The sequence below is a fragment of the Ambystoma mexicanum genome, chromosome 6q (assembly GCF_040938575.1).
Source record: "Ambystoma mexicanum isolate Mex_15411 chromosome 6q, UKY_AmexF1_1, whole genome shotgun sequence".
In the NCBI taxonomy this organism is placed as follows: Eukaryota; Metazoa; Chordata; class Amphibia; order Caudata; family Ambystomatidae; genus Ambystoma; species Ambystoma mexicanum.
This window is the reverse complement of record NC_090937.1, coordinates 264,499,440-264,518,272: the sequence shown is the minus strand read 5'-3', so window position 1 is coordinate 264,518,272 and position 18,833 is coordinate 264,499,440.

Genomic DNA, 18,833 nt, shown 5'->3' with positions numbered 1-18,833 from the left:
CTTTTTTGGGCTGCTAACATATACTGAACTTTCAAGGGTGTAGGATGCATTTTTTGTGCCAAAATATTTTTGGGAATTTTAGTGGTCTATGATGCGGGTTAATGCCCCTTTCAGGCTGCAAATGATTTTGGGACATGCAGAGCTCTCTGGCACAGTTTTTGGGCCACCAACATTTTCTGGACTTTAGGGGGTCTAGGATGCCTGTAAACCCCTTTTTTGGGCCTTCAACGTTTTCAACATTTTTGCAGGCCTAAGATGCGTTTTTAGGCATTTTTTGGGCTGTTAACATATTCTGAACTTTCAGGGGTGTAGGATGCATTTTTTGTGCCAAAAATATTTTTGGGAATTTCAGGGGTCTGGAATGTGGGTTAATGCCCCTATCAGTCTGCAAATGTTTTTGGGATATTCAGAGCTATCTGACACAGTTATTAGGCCACCAATTTTTTCTGGACTTTAGGGGGTCTAGGATGCCTGTAAACCCCTTTTTTGGTCCTTCAAAGTTTTCAACCTTTTTGCAGGCCGAACATGCATTTTAAGGCCTTTTTTGGGCTGCTAACATATTCTGAACTTGCAGGGGTGTAGGATGCATTTTTTGTGCCAAAATATTTTTGGGAATTTTGGTGGTCTATGATGAGAGTTAATGCCCCTTTCAGGCTGCAAATGATTTTGGGACATGCAGAGCTCTCTGGCACAGTTTTTGGGCCACCAACATTGTCTGGACTTTAGGTGGTCTAGGATGCCTGTAAACCCCTTTTTTGGGCCGTAAAAGTTTTCACCATTTTTGCAGGCCTAAAATGTATTTTAAATCCTTTTTTGGGATGCTAACATATTCTGAACTTTCAGGGGTGTAGGATGCATTTTTAGTGCCAAAAATAGTTTTGGGAATTTCAGTGGTCTATGATGCGGGTTAATGCCCCTTTCAGACTGCAAATGATTTTGGGACATGCAGAGCTCTCTGGCACAGTTTTTGGGCCACCAACATTTTCTGGAGTTTAGGGGGTTTAGGATGCCTGTAATTCCCTTTTTTGGGCCTTCAAAGTTTTCAACATTTTTGCAGGCCTAAGATGCGTTTTTAGCCATTTTTTGGGCTGTTAACATATTCTGAACTTTCAGGGGTGCAGGATGCATTTTTTGTGCCAAAAATATTTTTGGGAATTTCAGGGGTCTGGGATGTGGGTTAATGCCCCTATCAGGCTGCAAATGTTTTTGGGATATTCAGAGCTATCTGACACAGTTATTAGGCCACCAATTTATTCTGGACTTTAGGGGGTCTAGGATGCCTGTAAACCCCTTTTTTGGGCCTTCAAAGTTTTCAAAATTTTTGCAGGCCTAAGATGCATTTTAAGGCCTTTTGGGCTGCTAACATATTCTGAACTATCAGGGGTGTAGGATGCATTTTTTGTGCCAAAAATAGTTTTGGGAATTTCAGTGGCCTAGGATGCGGGTTAATGCCCCTTTCAAGCTGCAAATGATTTTGGGACATGCAGAGCTCTCTGGCACAGTTTTTGGGTCACCAACATTTTCTGGACTTTAAGGGGTCTAGGATGCCTGTAAACCCCTTTTTTGGGCCTTCAAAGTTTTGAACATTTTTGCAAGCCTAAGATGCATTTTTAGGCCTTTTTTGGGATTCTGACATATTCTGAACTTTCAGGGGTGTAGGATGCATTTATAGTGCCAAAAATAGTTTTGGGAATTTCAGTGGTCTATGATGCGGGTTAATGCCCCTTTCAGCCTGCAAATGATTTTGGCATATTCAGAGCTATCTGACAGTTTTTAGGCCACCAATATTTTCTGGACTTTAGGGGGTCTAGGATGCCTGTAAACCCCTTTTTTGGTCCTTCAAAGTTTTCAACCTTTTTGCAGGCCGAACATGCATTTTAAGGCCTTTTTTGGGCTGCTAACATATTCTGAACTTGCAGGGGTGTAGGATGCATTTTTTGTGCCAAAATATTTTTGGGAATATTGGTGGTCTATGATGAGAGTTAATGCCCCTTTCAGGCTGCAAATGATTTTGGGACATGCAGAGCTCTCTGGCACAGTTTTAGGGCCACCAACATTTTCTGGACTTTAGGTGGTCTAGGATGCCTGTAAACCCCTTTTTTGGGCTGTAAAAGTTTTCACCATTTTTGCAGGCCTAAAATGTATTTTAAATCCTTTTTTGGGATGCTGACATATTCTGAACTTTCAGGGGTGTAGGATGCATTTATAGTGCCAAAAATAGTTTTGGGAATTTCAGTGGTCTATGATGCGGGTTAATGCCCCTTTCAGCCTGCAAATGATTTTGGGACATGCAGAGCTCTCTGGCACAGTTTTTGGGCCACCAGCATTTTCTGGACTTTACGGGGTCTAGGATGCCTGTAAACCCCTTTTTGGGCCTTCAAAGTTTTCAACATTTTCGCAGGCGGAAAATGCCTTTTAAGGCCTTTTTGGGCTAACATATTATGACTTGCAGGGGTCTAGGATGCCTGTAAACCCCTTTTTTGGGCCTTCAAAGTTTTGAACATTTTTGCAAGCCTAAGAAGCATTTTTAGGCCTTTTTTGGGCTGCTAATATATACTGAACCTTGAAGGGTGTAGTTTTACAAAGGTAGCGGGCGCCCCTCTCTCGCAAGAACAGACATGATAACCTGTTCAGTGGTTATTAACCACTTGAGAGTTCGCAGCCACTGCTTTTACTCACTGTGCCTTTCACAGATGGGAAATATCCATTTGCATATCAGTCTTTGTCCTGCCCAGGGGCAGTCCAGCACCGAAATACAATGGCAATACCAATCTGAACGAGAGTACCACCAGCAACCCCATACACGTGTTTCACCCTTGTTGGGGATCATCAGTGAGGTGAAGCTGATGCCTCTCTAAGCACAGTGAGAGGGAGACCACGTCTGGTTGCCCCCAGGAGACCTAGGGTTACCAATCCCAGGTTCCTTAACAATTAGTTTTACAAAGGTAGCGGGCGCCCCTCTCTCGCAAGAACAGACATGATAACCTGTTCAGTGGTTATTAACCACTTGAGAGTTCGCAGCCACTGCTTTTACTCACTGTGCCTTCCACAGATGGGAAATATCCATTTGCATATCAGTCTTTGTCCTGCCCAGGGGCAGTCCAGCACCGAAATACAATGGCAATACCAATCTGAACGAGAGTACCACCAGCAACCCCATACACGTGTTTCACCCTTGTTGGGGATCATCAGTGAGGTGAAGCTGATGCCTCTCTAAGCACAGTGAGAGGGAGACCACGTCTGGTTGCCCCCAGGAGACCTAGGGTTACCAATCCCAGGTTCCTTAACAATTAGTTTTACAAAGGTAGCGGGCGCCCCTCTCTCGCAAGAACAGACATGATAACCTGTTCAGTGGTTATTAACCACTTGAGAGTTCGCAGCCACTGCTTTTACTCACTGTGCCTTTCACAGATGGGAAATATCCATTTGCATATCAGTCTTTGTCCTGCCCAGGGGCAGTCCAGCACCGAAATACAATGGCAATACCAATCTGAACGAGAGTACCACCAGCAACCCCATACACGTGTTTCACCCTTGTTGGGGATCATCAGTGAGGTGAAGCTGATGCCTCTCTAAGCACAGTCAGAGGGAGACCACGTCTGGTTGCCCCCAGGAGACCTAGGGTTACCAATCCCAGGTTCCTTAACAATTAGTTTTACAAAGGTAGCGGGCGCCCCTCTCTCGCAAGAACAGACATGATAACCTGTTCAGTGGTTATTAACCACTTGAGAGTTCGCAGCCACTGCTTTTACTCACTGTGCCTTTCACAGATGGGAAATATCCATTTGCATATCAGTCTTTGTCCTGCCCAGGGGCAGTCCAGCACCGAAATACAATGGCAATACCAATCTGAACGAGAGTACCACCAGCAACCCCATACACGTGTTTCACCCTTGTTGGGGATCATCAGTGAGGTGAAGCTGATGCCTCTCTAAGCACAGTGAGAGGGAGACCACGTCTGGTTGCCCCCAGGAGACCTAGGGTTACCAATCCCAGGTTCCTTAACAATTAGTTTTACAAAGGTAGCGGGCGCCCCTCTCTCGCAAGAACAGACATGATAACCTGTTCAGTGGTTATTAACCACTTGAGAGTTCGCAGCCACTGCTTTTACTCACTGTGCCTTTCACAGATGGGAAATATCCATTTGCATATCAGTCTTTGTCCTGCCCAGGGGCAGTCCAGCACCGAAATACAATGGCAATACCAATCTGAACGAGAGTACCACCAGCAACCCCATACACGTGTTTCACCCTTGTTGGGGATCATCAGTGAGGTGAAGCTGATGCCTCTCTAAGCACAGTGAGAGGGAGACCACGTCTGGTTGCCCCCAGGAGACCTAGGGTTACCAATCCCAGGTTCCTTAACAATTAGTTTTACAAAGGTAGCGGGCGCCCCTCTCTCGCAAGAACAGACATGATAACCTGTTCAGTGGTTATTAACCACTTGAGAGTTCGCAGCCACTGCTTTTACTCACTGTGCCTTTCACAGATGGGAAATATCCATTTGCATATCAGTCTTTGTCCCGCCCAGGGGCAGTCCAGCACCGAAATACAATGGCAATACCAATCTGAACGAGAGTACCACCAGCAACCCCATACACGTGTTTCACCCTTGTTGGGGATCATCAGTGAGGTGAAGCTGATGCCTCTCTAAGCACAGTGAGAGGGAGACCACGTCTGGTTGCCCCCAGGAGACCTAGGGTTACCAATCCCAGGTTCCTTAACAATTAGTTTTACAAAGGTAGCGGGCGCCCCTCTCTCGCAAGAACAGACATGATAACCTGTTCAGTGATTATTAACCACTTGAGAGTTCGCAGCCACTGCTTTTACTCACTGTGCCTTTCACAGATGGGAAATATCCATTTGCATATCAGTCTTTGTCCTGCCCAGGGGCAGTCCAGCACCGAAATACAATGGCAATACCAATCTGAACGAGAGTACCACCAGCAACCCCATACACGTGTTTCATCCTTGTTGGGGATCATCAGTGAGGTGAAGCTGATGCCTCTCTAAGCACAGTGAGAGGGAGACCACGTCTGGTTGCCCCCAGGAGACCTAGGGTTACCAATCCCAGGTTCCTTAACAATTAGTTTTACAAAGGTAGCGGGCGCCCCTCTCTCGCAAGAACAGACATGATAACCTGTTCAGTGGTTATTAACCACTTGAGAGTTCGCAGCCACTGCTTTTACTCACTGTGCCTTTCACAGATGGGAAATATCCATTTGCATATCAGTCTTTGTCCTGCCCAGGGGCAGTCCAGCACCGAAATACAATGGCAATACCAATCTGAACGAGAGTACCACCAGCAACCCCATACACGTGTTTCACCCTTGTTGGGGATCATCAGTGAGGTGAAGCTGATGCCTCTCTAAGCACAGTGAGAGGGAGACCACGTCTGGTTGCCCCCAGGAGACCTAGGGTTACCAATCCCAGGTTCCTTAACAATTAGTTTTACAAAGGTAGCGGGCGCCCCTCTCTCGCAAGAACAGACATGATAACCTGTTCAGTGGTTATTAACCACTTGAGAGTTCGCAGCCACTGCTTTTACTCACTGTGCCTTTCACAGATGGGAAATATCCATTTGCATATCAGTCTTTGTCCTGCCCAGGGGCAGTCCAGCACCGAAATACAATGGCAATACCAATCTGAACGAGAGTACCACCAGCAACCCCATACACGTGTTTCACCCTTGTTGGGGATCATCAGTGAGGTGAAGCTGATGCCTCTCTAAGCACAGTGAGAGGGAGACCACGTCTGGTTGCCCCCAGGAGACCTAGGGTTACCAATCCCAGGTTCCTTAACAATTAGTTTTACAAAGGTAGCGGGCGCCCCTCTCTCGCAAGAACAGACATGATAACCTGTTCAGTGGTTATTAACCACTTGAGAGTTCGCAGCCACTGCTTTTACTCACTGTGCCTTTCACAGATGGGAAATATCCATTTGCATATCAGTCTTTGTCCTGCCCAGGGGCAGTCCAGCACCGAAATACAATGGCAATACCAATCTGAACGAGAGTACCACCAGCAACCCCATACACGTGTTTCACCCTTGTTGGGGATCATCAGTGAGGTGAAGCTGATGCCTCTCTAAGCACAGTGAGAGGGAGACCACGTCTGGTTGCCCCCAGGAGACCTAGGGTTACCAATCCCAGGTTCCTTAACAATTAGTTTTACAAAGGTAGCGGGCGCCCCTCTCTCGCAAGAACAGACATGATAACCTGTTCAGTGGTTATTAACCACTTGAGAGTTCGCAGCCACTGCTTTTACTCACTGTGCCTTTCACAGATGGGAAATATCCATTTGCATATCAGTCTTTGTCCTGCCCAGGGGCAGTCCAGCACCGAAATACAATGGCAATACCAATCTGAACGAGAGTACCACCAGCAACCCCATACACGTGTTTCACCCTTGTTGGGGATCATCAGTGAGGTGAAGCTGATGCCTCTCTAAGCACAGTGAGAGGGAGACCACGTCTGGTTGCCCCCAGGAGACCTAGGGTTACCAATCCCAGGTTCCTTAACAATTAGTTTTACAAAGGTAGCGGGCGCCCCTCTCTCGCAAGAACAGACATGATAACCTGTTCAGTGGTTATTAACCACTTGAGAGTTTGCAGCCACTGCTTTTACTCACTGTGCCTTTCACAGATGGGAAATATCCATTTGCATATCAGTCTTTGTCCTGCCCAGGGGCAGTCCAGCACCGAAATACAATGGCAATACCAATCTGAACGAGAGTACCACCAGCAACCCCATACACGTGTTTCACCCTTGTTGGGGATCATCAGTGAGGTGAAGCTCCCTCTCACTGTGCTTAGAGAGGCATCAGCTTCACCTCACTGATGATCCCCAACAAGGGTGAAACACGTGTATGGGGTTGCTGGTGGTACTCTCGTTCAGATTGGAATTGCCATTGTATTTCGGTGCTGGACTGCCCCTGGGCAGGACAAAGACTGATATGCAAATGGATATTTCACATCTGTGAAAGGCACAGTGAGTAAAAGCAGTGGCTGCGAACTCTCAAGTGGTTAATAACCACTGAACAGGTTATCATGTCTGTTCTTGCGAGAGAGGGGCGCCCGCTACCTTTGTAAAACTACTTGAAGGGTGTAGGATGAATTTTTTGTGCCAAAAATATTTTTGGGAATTTCAGGGGTCTGGGATGCGGGTTAATGCCCCTTTCAGGCTGAAAATGATTTTGGGACATGCAGAGCTCTCTGGCAGAGTTTTTGGGCCACCAACATTTTCTGGACTTTAAGGGGTCTAGGATGCCTGTAACCCCCTTTTTTGGGCCTTCAAAGTTTTCAACATTTTTGCAGGCCTAAAATGCATTTTAAGGCCTTTTTTGGGCTGCTAACATTCTGAACTTGCAGGGGTGTAGGATGCATTTTTGTGCCAAAAGTATTTTTGGGAATTTCAGTGGTCTAGGATGCGGGTTAATGCCCCTTTCAGGCTGCAAATGATTTTGGGACATGGAGAGCTGTCTGGCACAGTTTTTGGACCATCAATATTTTCTGGACTTTAGGGGGTCTAGGATGCCTGTAAACCCCTTTTTTGGTCCTTCAAAGTTTTCAACCTTTTTGCAGGAGGAAAATGCATTTTAAGGCCTTTTTTTGGCTGCTAACATATTCTGAACTTGCAGGGGTGTAGGATGCATTTTTTGTGCCAAAATATTTTTAGGACTTTTAGTGGTCTATGATGCGGGTTAATGCGCCTTTCAGGCTGCAAAGGTTTTTGGGATATTCTGAGCTATCTGACACAGTTATTAGGCCACCAATATTTTCTGGACTTTAGGGGGTCTAGGATGCCTGTAAACCCCTTTTTTGGGCCTTCAAAGTTTTCAACCTTTTTGCAGGCCGAAAATGCATTTAAGGCCTTTTTTGGGCTGCTAACATATTATGAGCTTGCAGGGGTGTAGGATGCATTTTTTGAGCCAAAATATTTTTGGGAATTTTAGTAGTCTATGATGCGGGTTAATGCCCCTTTCAGGCTGCAAATGATTTTGGGACATGCAGAGCTCTCTGGCACAGTTTTTGGCCCACCAACATTTTCTGGACTTTAGGGGGTCTAGGATGCCTGTAAATTCCTTTTTTGGGCCTTCAAAGTTTTCAACATTTTTGCAGGCCTAAGATGCATTTTTAGGCCTTTTTTGGGCTGCTAACATATACTGAACTTTCAAGGGTGTAGGATGCATTTTTTGTGCCAAAAATATTTTTGGGAATTTCAGGGGTCTGGGATGCGGGTTAATGCCCCTTTCAGGCTGCAAATGATTTTGGGACATGCAGAGCTCTCTGGCACATTTTCTGGGCCATCAAAATTGTCTGGACTTTAGGGGGTCTAGGATGCCTGTAAACCATTTTTTTGGGCCTTCAAAGTTTTCAACATTTTTGCAGGCCTAAAATGCATTTTTAGGCATTTTTTGGGCTGCTAACCTATACTGAACTTTCAAGGGTGAAGGATGCATTTTTTGTGCCAAAATATTTTTAGGACTTTTAGTGGTCTATGATGCGGGTTAATGCCCCTTTCAGGCTGCAAATGATTTTGGGACATGTAGAGCTCTCTGGCACAGTTTTTGGGCCGCCAACATTTTCTGGACTTTAGGGGGCCTAGGATGCCTGTAAACCCCTTTTTTGGGCCTTCAAAGTTTTTAACATTTTTGCAAGCCTAAGATGCATTTTTAGGCCTTTTTTGGGCTGCTAACATATACTGAACCTTCAAGGGTGTAGGATGCATTTTTTGTGCCAAAAATATTTTTGGGAATTTCAGGGGTCTGGGATGCGGGTTAATGCCCCTTTCAGGCTGAAAATGATTTTGGGACATGCAGAGCTCTCTGGCACAGTTTTTGGGCCACCAAAATTGTCTGGACTTTAGGGGGTCTAGGATGCCTGTAAACCCCTTTTTTGGGCCTTCAAAGTTTTCAACATTTTTGCAGGCCTAAGATGCATTTTTAGGCATTTTTTGGGATGCTAACATATACAGAACTTTCAAGGGTGTAGGATGCATTTTTTGTGCCAAAAGTATTTTTGGGAATTTTAGTGGTCTATGAAGCGGGTTAATGCCCCTTTCAGGCTGCAAATGATTTTGGGACATGTAGAGCTCTCTGGCACAGTTTTTGGGCCACCAACATTTTCTGGACTTTAGGGGGTCTAGGATGCCTGTAAACCCCTTTTTTGGGCCTTCAAAGCTTTCAACCTTTTTGCAGGCCGAAAATGCATTTAAGGTCTTTTTTGGGCTGCTAACATATTATGAGCTTGCAGGGGTGTAGGATGCATTTTTTGAGCCAAAATATTTTTGGGAATTTTAGTAGTCTATGATGCGGGTTAATGCCCCTTTCAGGCTGCAAATGATTTTGGGACATGCAAAGCTCTCTGGCACAGTTTTTGGCCCACCAACATTTTCTGGACTTTAGGGGGTCTAGGATGCCTGTAAACCATTTTTTTGGGCCTTCAAAGTTTTCAACATTTTTGCAGGCCTAAGATGCATTTTTAGGCATTTTTTGGGCTGCTAACCTATACTGAACTTTCAAGGGTGAAGGATGCATTTTTTGTGCCAAAAATATTTTTGGGAATTTCAGGGGTCTGGGATGCGGGTTAATGCCCCTTTCAGGCTGCAAATGTTTTTGGGATATTCAGAGCTATCTGACACAGTTATTAGGCCACCAATATTTTCTGGACTTTAGGGGGTCTACGTTGCATGTAAACCCCTTTTTTGGGCCTTAAAAGTTTTCAACATTTTTGCAAGCCTAAGATGCATTTTTAGGCCTTTTTTGGGCTGCTAACATATACTGAACCTTCAAGGGTGTAGGATGCATTTTTTGTGCCAAAAATATTTTTGGGAATTTCAGGGGTCTGGGATGCGGGTTAATGCCCCTTTCAGGCTGAAAATGATTTTGGGACATGCAGAGCTCTCTGGCACAGTTTTTGGGCCACCAAAATTGTCTGGACTTTAGAGGGTTTAGGATGCCTGTAAACCACTTTTTTGGGCCTTCAAAGTTTTCAACCTTTTTGCAGGACGAAAATGCATTTTAAGGCCTTTTTTTGGCTGCTAACATATTCTGAACTTGCAGGGGTGTAGGATGCATTTTTTGTGCCAAAAATATTTTTGGGAATTTCAGGGGTCCGGGATGCGGGTTAATGCCCCTTTCAGGCTGCAAATGTTTTTGGGATATTCAGAGCTATCTGACAGTTATTAGGCCACCAATATTTTCTGGACTTTAGGGGGTCTACGATGCCTGTAAACCCCTTTTTTGGGCCTTCAAAGTTTTCAACATTTTTGCAGGCCTAAGATGCATTTTAAGGCCTTTTTTGGGATGCTAGCATATTCTGAACTTTCAGGGGTGTAGGATACATTTTTTGTGCCAAAATATTTTTGGGAATTTTAGTGGTCTATGAAGCGGGTTAATGCCCCTTTCAGGCTGCACATGATGTTGGGACATGAAGAGCTCTCTGGCACAGTTTTTGGGCCACCAATATTTTCTGGACTTTAGGGGGTCTAGGATGCCTGTAAACCTCTTTTTTGGTCCTTCAAAGGTTTCAACCTTTTTGCGGCCTAAAATGCATTTTAAGGCCTTTTTTGGGCTGCTAACTTATTCTCAACTTACAGGGGTGTAGGATGCATTTTTTGTGCCAACATATTTTTGGGAATTTTAGTGGTCTATGAAGCGGGTTAATGTCCCTTTTAGACTGCAAATGATTTTGGGACATGCAGAGCTCTCTGGCACAGTTTTTGGGCCACCAACATTTTCTGGACTTTAAGGGGTCTAGGATGCCTGTAACCCCCTTTTTTGGGCCTTCAAAGTTTTGAACATTTTTGCAAGCCTAAGATGCATTTTTAGGCCTTTTTTGGGCTGCTAACATATACTGAACCTTCAAGGGTGTAGGATGCATTTTTTGTCCCAAAAATATTTTTGGGAATTTCAGGGGTCTGGGATGCGGGTTAATGCCCCTTTCAGGCTGAAAATGATTTTGGGACACGCAGAGCTCTCTGGCACAGTTTTTGGGCCACCAACATTTTCTGGACTTTAAGGGGTCTAGGATGCCTGTAACCCCCTTTTTTGGGCCTTCAAAGTTTTCAACCTTTTTGCAGGACGAAAATGCATTTTAAGGCCTTTTTTTGGCTGCTAACATATTCTGAACTTGCAGGGGTGTAGGATGCATTTTTTGTGCCAAAATATTTTTAGGACTTTTAGTGGTCTATGATGCGGGTTAATGCCCCTTTCAGGCTGCAAATGTTTTTGGGATATTCAGAGCTATCTGACACAGTTATTAGGCCACCAATATTTTCTGGACTTTAGGGGGTCTACGATGCCTGTAAACCCCTTTTTTGGGCCTTCAAAGTTTTCAACATTTTTGCAGGCCTAAGATGCATTTTAAGGACTTTTGGGCTGCTAACATATTCTGAACTATCAGGGGTGTAGGATGCATTTTTTGTGCCAAAATATTTTTAGGACTTTTAGTGGTCTATGATGCGGGTTAATGCCCCTTTCAGGCTGCAAATGATTTTGGGACATGTAGAGCTCTCTGGCACAGTTTTTGGGCTGCCAACATTTTCTGGACTTTAGGGGGTCTAGGATGCCTGTAAACCCCTTTTTTGGGCCTTCAAAGTTTTGAACATTTTTGCAAGCCTAAGATGCATTTTTAGGCCTTTTTTGGGCTGCTAACATATACTGAACCTTCAAGGGTGTAGGATATATTTTTTGTGCCAAAAATATTTTTGGGAATTTCAGGGGTCTGGGATGCGGGTTAATGCCCCTTTCAGGCTGAAAATGATTTTGGGACATGCAGAGCTCTCTGGCACAGTTTTTGGGCCACCAAAATTGTCTGGACTTTAGGGGGTCTAGGATGCCTGTAAACCCCTTTTTTGGGCCTTCAAAGTTTTCAACCTTTTTGCAGGACGAAAATGCATTTTAAGGCCTTTTTTTGGCTGCTAACATATTCTGAACTTGCAGGGGTGTAGGATGCATTTTTTGTGCCAAAAATATTTTTGGGAATTTCAGGGGTCCGGGATGCGGGTTAATGCCCCTTTCAGGCTGCAAATGTTTTTGGGATATTCAGAGCTTTCTGACACAGTTATTAGGCCACCAATATTTTCTGGACTTTAGGGTGTCTAGGATGCCTGTAAACCCCTTTTTTGGGCCTTCAAAATTTTCAACATTTTTGCAGGCATAAGATGCATTTTAAGGCCTTTTGGGCTGCTAACATATTCTGAACTTTCAGGTTTGTAGGATGCATTTTTTTGTGCCAAAAATAGTTTTGGGAATTTCAGTGGTCTATAATGCGTGTTAATGCCCCTTTCAGGCTGCAAATGATTTTGGGACATGCAGATCTCTCTGGCGCAGTTTTTGGACCACCAATATTTTCTGGACTTTAGGGGGTCTAGGATGCCTGTAAACCCCTTTTTTGGGCCTTCAAAGTTTTGAACATTTTTGCAAGCCTAAGAAGCATTTTTAGGCCTTTTTTGGGCTGCTAATATATACTGAACCTTCAAGGGTGTAGGATGCATTTTTTTGTGCCAAAAATATTTTTGGGAATTTCAGGGGTCTGGGATGCGGGTTAATGCCCCTTTCAGGCTGCAAATGTTTTTGGGATATTCAGAGCTATCTGACACAGTTATTAGGCCACCAATATTTTCTGGACTTTAGGGGGTCTAGGATGCCTGTAAACCCCTTTTTTGGGCCTTCAAAGTTTTCAACATTTTTGCAGGCCTAAGATACATTTTAAGGACTTTTGGGCTACTAACATATTCTGAACTATCAGGGGTGTAGGATGCATTTTTTGTGCCAAAAATAGTTTTGGGAATTTCAGTGGTCTAGCATGCGGGTTGATGCCCCTTTCAGGATTCAAATGATTTTGGGACATGCAGAGCTCTCTGGCACAGTTTTTGGGCCAACAACATTTTCTGGACTTTAGGAGGTCTAGGAAGCTTGTAAACCCCTTTTTGGGCCTTCTAAGTTTTCAACATTTTTGCAGGCCGAAAATGCATTTTAAGGCCTTTTTTGGGCTGCTAACATATTATGAACTTGCAGGGGTGTAGGATGCATTTTTTGTGCCAAAATATTTTTGGGAATTTTAGTAGTCTATGATGCGGGTTAATGCCCCTTTCAGGCTGCAAATGATTTTGGGACATGCAGAGCTCTCTGGCACAGTTTTTGGGCCACCAACATTTTCTGGACTTTAGGGGGTCTAGGATGCCTGTAAATCCCTTTTTTGGGCCTTCAAAGTTTTCAACATTTTTGCAGGCCTAAGATGCATTTTTAGGCCTTTTTTGGGCTACTAACATATACTGAACTTTCAAGGGTGTAGGATGCATTTTTTGTGCCAAAAATATTTTTGGGAATTTCAGGGGTCTGGGATGCGGGTTAATGCCCCTTTCAGGCTGCAAATGATTTTGGGACATGCAGAGCTCTCTGGCACAGTTTTTGGGCCATCAAAATTGTCTGGACTTTAGGGGGTCTAGGATGCCTGTAAAGCACTTTTTTGGGCCTTCAAAGTTTTCAACAGTTTTGCAGGCCTAAGATGCATTTTTAGGCATTTTTTGGGCTGCTAACCTATACTGAACTTTCAAGGGTGTAGGATGCATTTTTTGTGCCAAAAATATTTTTGGGAATTTCAGGGGTCTGGGATGCGGATTAATGCCCCTTTCAGGCTGCAAATGTTTTTGGGATATTCAGAGCTATCTGACACAGTTATTAGGCCACCAATATTTTCTGGACTTTAGGGGGTCTAGGATGCCTGTAAACCCCTTTTTTGGGCCTTCAAAGTTTTCAACATTTTTGCAGGCCTAAGATACATTTTAAGGACTTTTGGGCTACTAACATATTCTGAACTATCAGGGGTGTAGGATGCATTTTTTGTGCCAAAAATAGTTTTGGGAATTTCAGTGGTCTAGCATGCGGGTTGATGCCCCTTTCAGGATTCAAATGATTTCGGGACATGCAGAGCTCTCTGGCCCAGTTTTTGGGCCAACAACATTTTCTGGACTTTAGGAGGTCTAGGATGCTTGTAAACCCCTTTTTGGGCCTTCTAAGTTTTCAACATTTTTGCTGGCGTAAAATGCATTTTAGGCCTTTTTTGGGCTGATAACATATACTGAACTTTCAAGGGTGTAGGATGCATTTTTTGTGCCAAGATATTTTTGGGAATTTTAGTGGTCTTTGATGCAGGTTAATGCCCCTTTCAGGCTGCAAATGATTTTGGGACATGCAGAGCTCTCTGGCACAGTTTTTGGGCCACCAACATTTTCTAGACTTTAGGGGGTCTAGGATGCCTGTAAACCACTTTTTTGGGCCTTCAAAGTTTTCAACATTTTTGCAGGCCTAAGATGCATTTTTAGGCTTTGTTTGGGCTGCTAACATATACTGAACTTTCAAGGGTGTAGGATGCATTTTTTGTGCCAAAAATATTTTTGGGAATTTCAGGGGTCTGGGATGCGGGTTAATGCCCCTTTCAGGCTGCAAATGATTTTGGGACATGCAGAGCGCTCTGGCACAGTTTTTGGGCCACCAACATTTTCTGGACTTTAGGGGGTCTAGGATGCCTGTAAACCACTTTTTTTGGGCCTTCAAAGTTTTCAACATTTTTGCAGGCCTAAGATGCAATTTAAGGCCATTTGGGCTGCTAACATATTCTGAACTTTCAGGGGTGTAGGATGCATTTTTTGTGCCAAAAATAGTTTTGGGAATTTCAGTGGTCTAGGATGCGGGTTAATGCCCCTTTCAGGCTGCAAATGATTTTGGGACATGCAGAGCTCTCTGGCACAGTTTTTAGGCCACCAACATTTTCTGGACTTTAGGGGGTCTAGGATGCCTGTAAACCCCTTTTTTGGGCCTTCAAAGTTTTCAACATTTTTGCAGGCCGAAAATGCATATTAAGGCCTTTTTTGGGCTGCTAACATATTATGAACTTGCAGGGGTGTAGGATGCATTTTTTGTGCTAAAATATTTTTGGGAATTTTAGTTGTCTATGATGTGGGTTAATGCCCCTTTCAGGCTGCAAATGATTTTGGGACATGCAGAGCTCTCTGGCACAGTTTTTGGGCCACCAACATTTTCTGGACTTTAGGGGGTCTAGGATGCCTGTAAACCCCTTTTTTGGGCCTTCAAAGTTTTCAACATTTTTTCAGGCCTAAGATGCATTTTAAGGCCTTTTTTGGGCTGCTAACATATTCTGAACTTTCAGGGGTGTAGGATGCATTTTTTGTGCCAAAAATATGTTTGGGAATTTCAGGGGTCTGGGATGCGGGTTAATGCCCCTTCCAGGCTGCAAATGTTTTTGGGATATTCAGAGCTATCTGACAATTGTTAGGCCACCAATATTTTCTGGACTTTAGGGGGTCTAGGATGCCTGTAAACCCCTTTTTTTGGTACTTCAAAGTTTTCAACCTTTTTGCAGGCCGAAAAATGCATTTTAAGGCCTTTTTTGGGTTGCTAACATATTATGAACTTGCAGGGGTGTAGGATGCATTTTTTGTGCCAAAAATAGTTTTGGGAATTTCAGTGGTCTAGGATGCGGGTTAATGCCCCTTTCAGGCTGCAAATGATTTTGGGACATGCAGAGCTCTCTGGCACAGTTTTTAGGCCACCAACATTTTCTGGACTTTAGGGGGTCTAGGATGCCTGTAAACCCCTTTTTTGGGCCTTCAAAGTTTTCAACATTTTTGCAGGCCGAAAATGCATATTAAGGCCTTTTTTGGGCTGCTAACATATTATGAACTTGCAGGGATGTAGGATGCATTTTTTGTGCTAAAATATTTTTGGGAATTTTAGTGGTCTATGATGTGGGTTAATGCCCCTTTCAGGCTGCAAATGATTTTGGGACATGCAGAGCTCTCTGGCACAGTTTTTGGGCCACCAACATTTTCTGGACTTTAGGGGGTCTAGGATGCCTGTAAACCCCTTTTTTGGGCCTTCAAAGTTTTCAACATTTTTTCAGGCCTAAGATGCATTTTAAGGACTTTTTTGGGCTGCTAACATATTCTGAACTTTCAGGGTTGTAGGATGCATTTTTTGTGCCAAAAATATTTTTGGGAATTTCAGGGGTCTGGGATGCGGGTTAATGCCCCTTCCAGGCTGCAAATGTTTTTGGGATATTCAGAGCTATCTGACAATTGTTAGGCCACCAATATTTTCTGGACTTTAGGGGGTCTAGGATGCCTGTAAACCCCTTTTTTTGGTCCTTCAAAGTTTTCAACCTTTTTGCAGGCCGAAAAATGCATTTTAAGGCCTTTTTTGGGTTGCTAACATATTATGAACTTGCAGGGGTGTAGGATGCATTTTTTGTGCCAAAATATTTTTGGGAATTTTAGGCGTCTATGATGCGGGTTAATGCCCCTTTCAGGCTGCAAATGATTTTTGGACATGCAGAGCTCTCTGGCACAGTTTTTGGGCCACCAACATTTTCTGGACTTTAGGGGGTCTAGGATGCCTGTAAACCCCTTTTTTGGTCCTTCAAAGTTTTCAACATTTGTGCAGGCCTAAAATGCATTTTTAGGCCTTTTTTGTGCTGCTAACATATACTGAACTTTCAAGGGTGTAGGATGCATTTTTTGTGCCAAAAATATTTTTGGGAATTTCAGGGGTCTGGGATGCGGGTTAATGCCCCTTTCAGGCTGCAAATGATTTTGGGACATGCAGAGCTCTCTGGCACAGTTTTTGGGCCACCAACATTTTCTGGACTTTAAGGGGTCTAGGATGCCTGTAACCCCCTTTTTTGGGCCTTCAAAGTTTTCACTATTTTTGCAGGCCTAAGATGCATTTTTAGGCCTTTTTTGGGCTGCTAACATATACTGAGCTTTCAAGGGTGTAGGATGCATTTTTTGTGCCAAAGGTATTTTTGGGAATTTTAGTGGTCTATGAAGCGGGTTAATGCCCCTTTCAGGCTGCAAACGATTTTGGGACATGTAGAGCTCTCTGGCACAGTTTTTGGGCCACCAACATTTTCTGGACTTTAGGGGGTCTAGGATGCCTGTAAACCCCTTTTTTGGGCCTTCAAAGTTTTCAACCTTTTTGCAGGCCGAAAATGCATTTTAAGGCCTTTTTTGGGCTGCTAACATATTATGAACTTGCAGGGGTGTAGGATGCATTTGTTGTGCCAAAATATTTTTGGGAATTTTAGTAGTCTATGATGCGGGTTAATGCCCCTTTCAGGCTGCAAATGATTTTGGGACATGCAGAGCTCTCTGGCACAGTTTTTGGCCCACCAACATTTTCTGGACTTTAGGGATGCCTGTAAACCCCTTTTTTGGGCCTTCAAAGTTTTCAACATTTTTGCAGGCCTAAGATGCATTTTAAGGACTTTTGGGCTGCTAACATATTCTGAACTATAAGGGGTGTAGGATGCATTTTTTCTGCCAAAAATAGTTTTGGGAATTTCAGTGGTCTAGCATGCGGGTTAATGCCCCTTTCAGGCTTCAAATGATTTTGGGACATGCAGAGCTCTCTGGCACAGTTTTTGGGCCAACAACATTTTCTGGACTTTAGGAGGTCTAGGATGCTTGTAAACCCCTTTTTGGGCCTTCTAAGTTTTCAACATTTTTGCCGGCGTAAAATGCATTTTAGGCCTTTTTTGGGCTGATAACATATTATGAACTTGCAGGGGTGTAGGATACATTTTTTGTGCCAAAATATTTTTGGGAATTTTAGTGGTCTATGATGCGGGTTAATGCCCCTTTCAGGCTGCAAATGATTTTGGGACATGCAGAGCTCTCTGGCACAGTTTTTGGGCCACCAAAATTTTCTGGACTTTAGGGGGTCTAGGATGCCTGTAAACCCCTTTTTTGGGCCTTCAAAGTTGTCAACATTTTTGCAGGCCTAAGATGCATTTTAAGGCCTTTTTTGGGATGCTAACATATTCTGAACTATCAGGGGTGTAGGATGCATTTTTTGTGCCAAAAATAGTTTTGGGAATTTCAGTGGTCTATGATGCAGGTTAATGCCCCTTTCAGGCTGCAAATGATTTTGGGACATGCAGAGCTCTCTGACACAGTTTTTAGGCCACCACCATTTTCTGGACTTTAAGGGGTCTAGGATGCCTGTAAACCCCTTTTTTGGTCCTTCAAAGTTTTCGACCTTTTTGCCGGCCGAAAATGCATTGTAAGGCCTTTTTTGGGATGCTAACATATACTGAACTTTCAAGGGTGTAGGATGCATTTTTTGTGCCAAAAGTATTTTTGGGAATTTTAGTGGTCTATGAAGCGGGTTAATGCCCCTTTCAGGCTGCAAATGATTTTGGGACATGTAGAGCTCTCTGGCACAGTTTTTGGGCCACCAACATTTTCTGGACTTTAGGGGGTCTAGGATGCCTGTAAACCCCTTTTTTGGGCCTTCAAAGTTTTCAACCTTTTTGCAGGCCGAAAATGCATTTTAAGGCCTTTTTTGGGCTGCTAACATATTATGAACTTGCAGGGGTGTAGGATGCATTTTTTGTGCCAAAATATTTTTGGGCATTTTAGTAGTCTATGATGCGGGTTAATGCCCCTTTCAGGCTGCAAATGATTTTGGGACATGCAGAGCTCTCTGGCACAGTTTTTGGGCCACCAACATTTTCTGGACTTTAGGGGGTCTAGGATGCCTGTAAATCCCTTTTTTGGGCCTTCAAAGTTTTCAACATTTTTGCAGGCCTAAGATGCATTTTTAGGCCTTTTTTGGGCTACTAACATATACTGAACTTTCAAGGGTGTAGGATGCATTTTTTGTGCCAAAAATATTTTTGGGTATTTCAGGGGTCTGGGATGCGGGTTAATGCCCCTTTCAGGCTGCAAATGATTTTGGGACATGCAGAGTTCTCTGGCACAGTTTTTGGGCCATCAAAATTGTCTGGACATTAGGGGGTCTAGGATGCCTG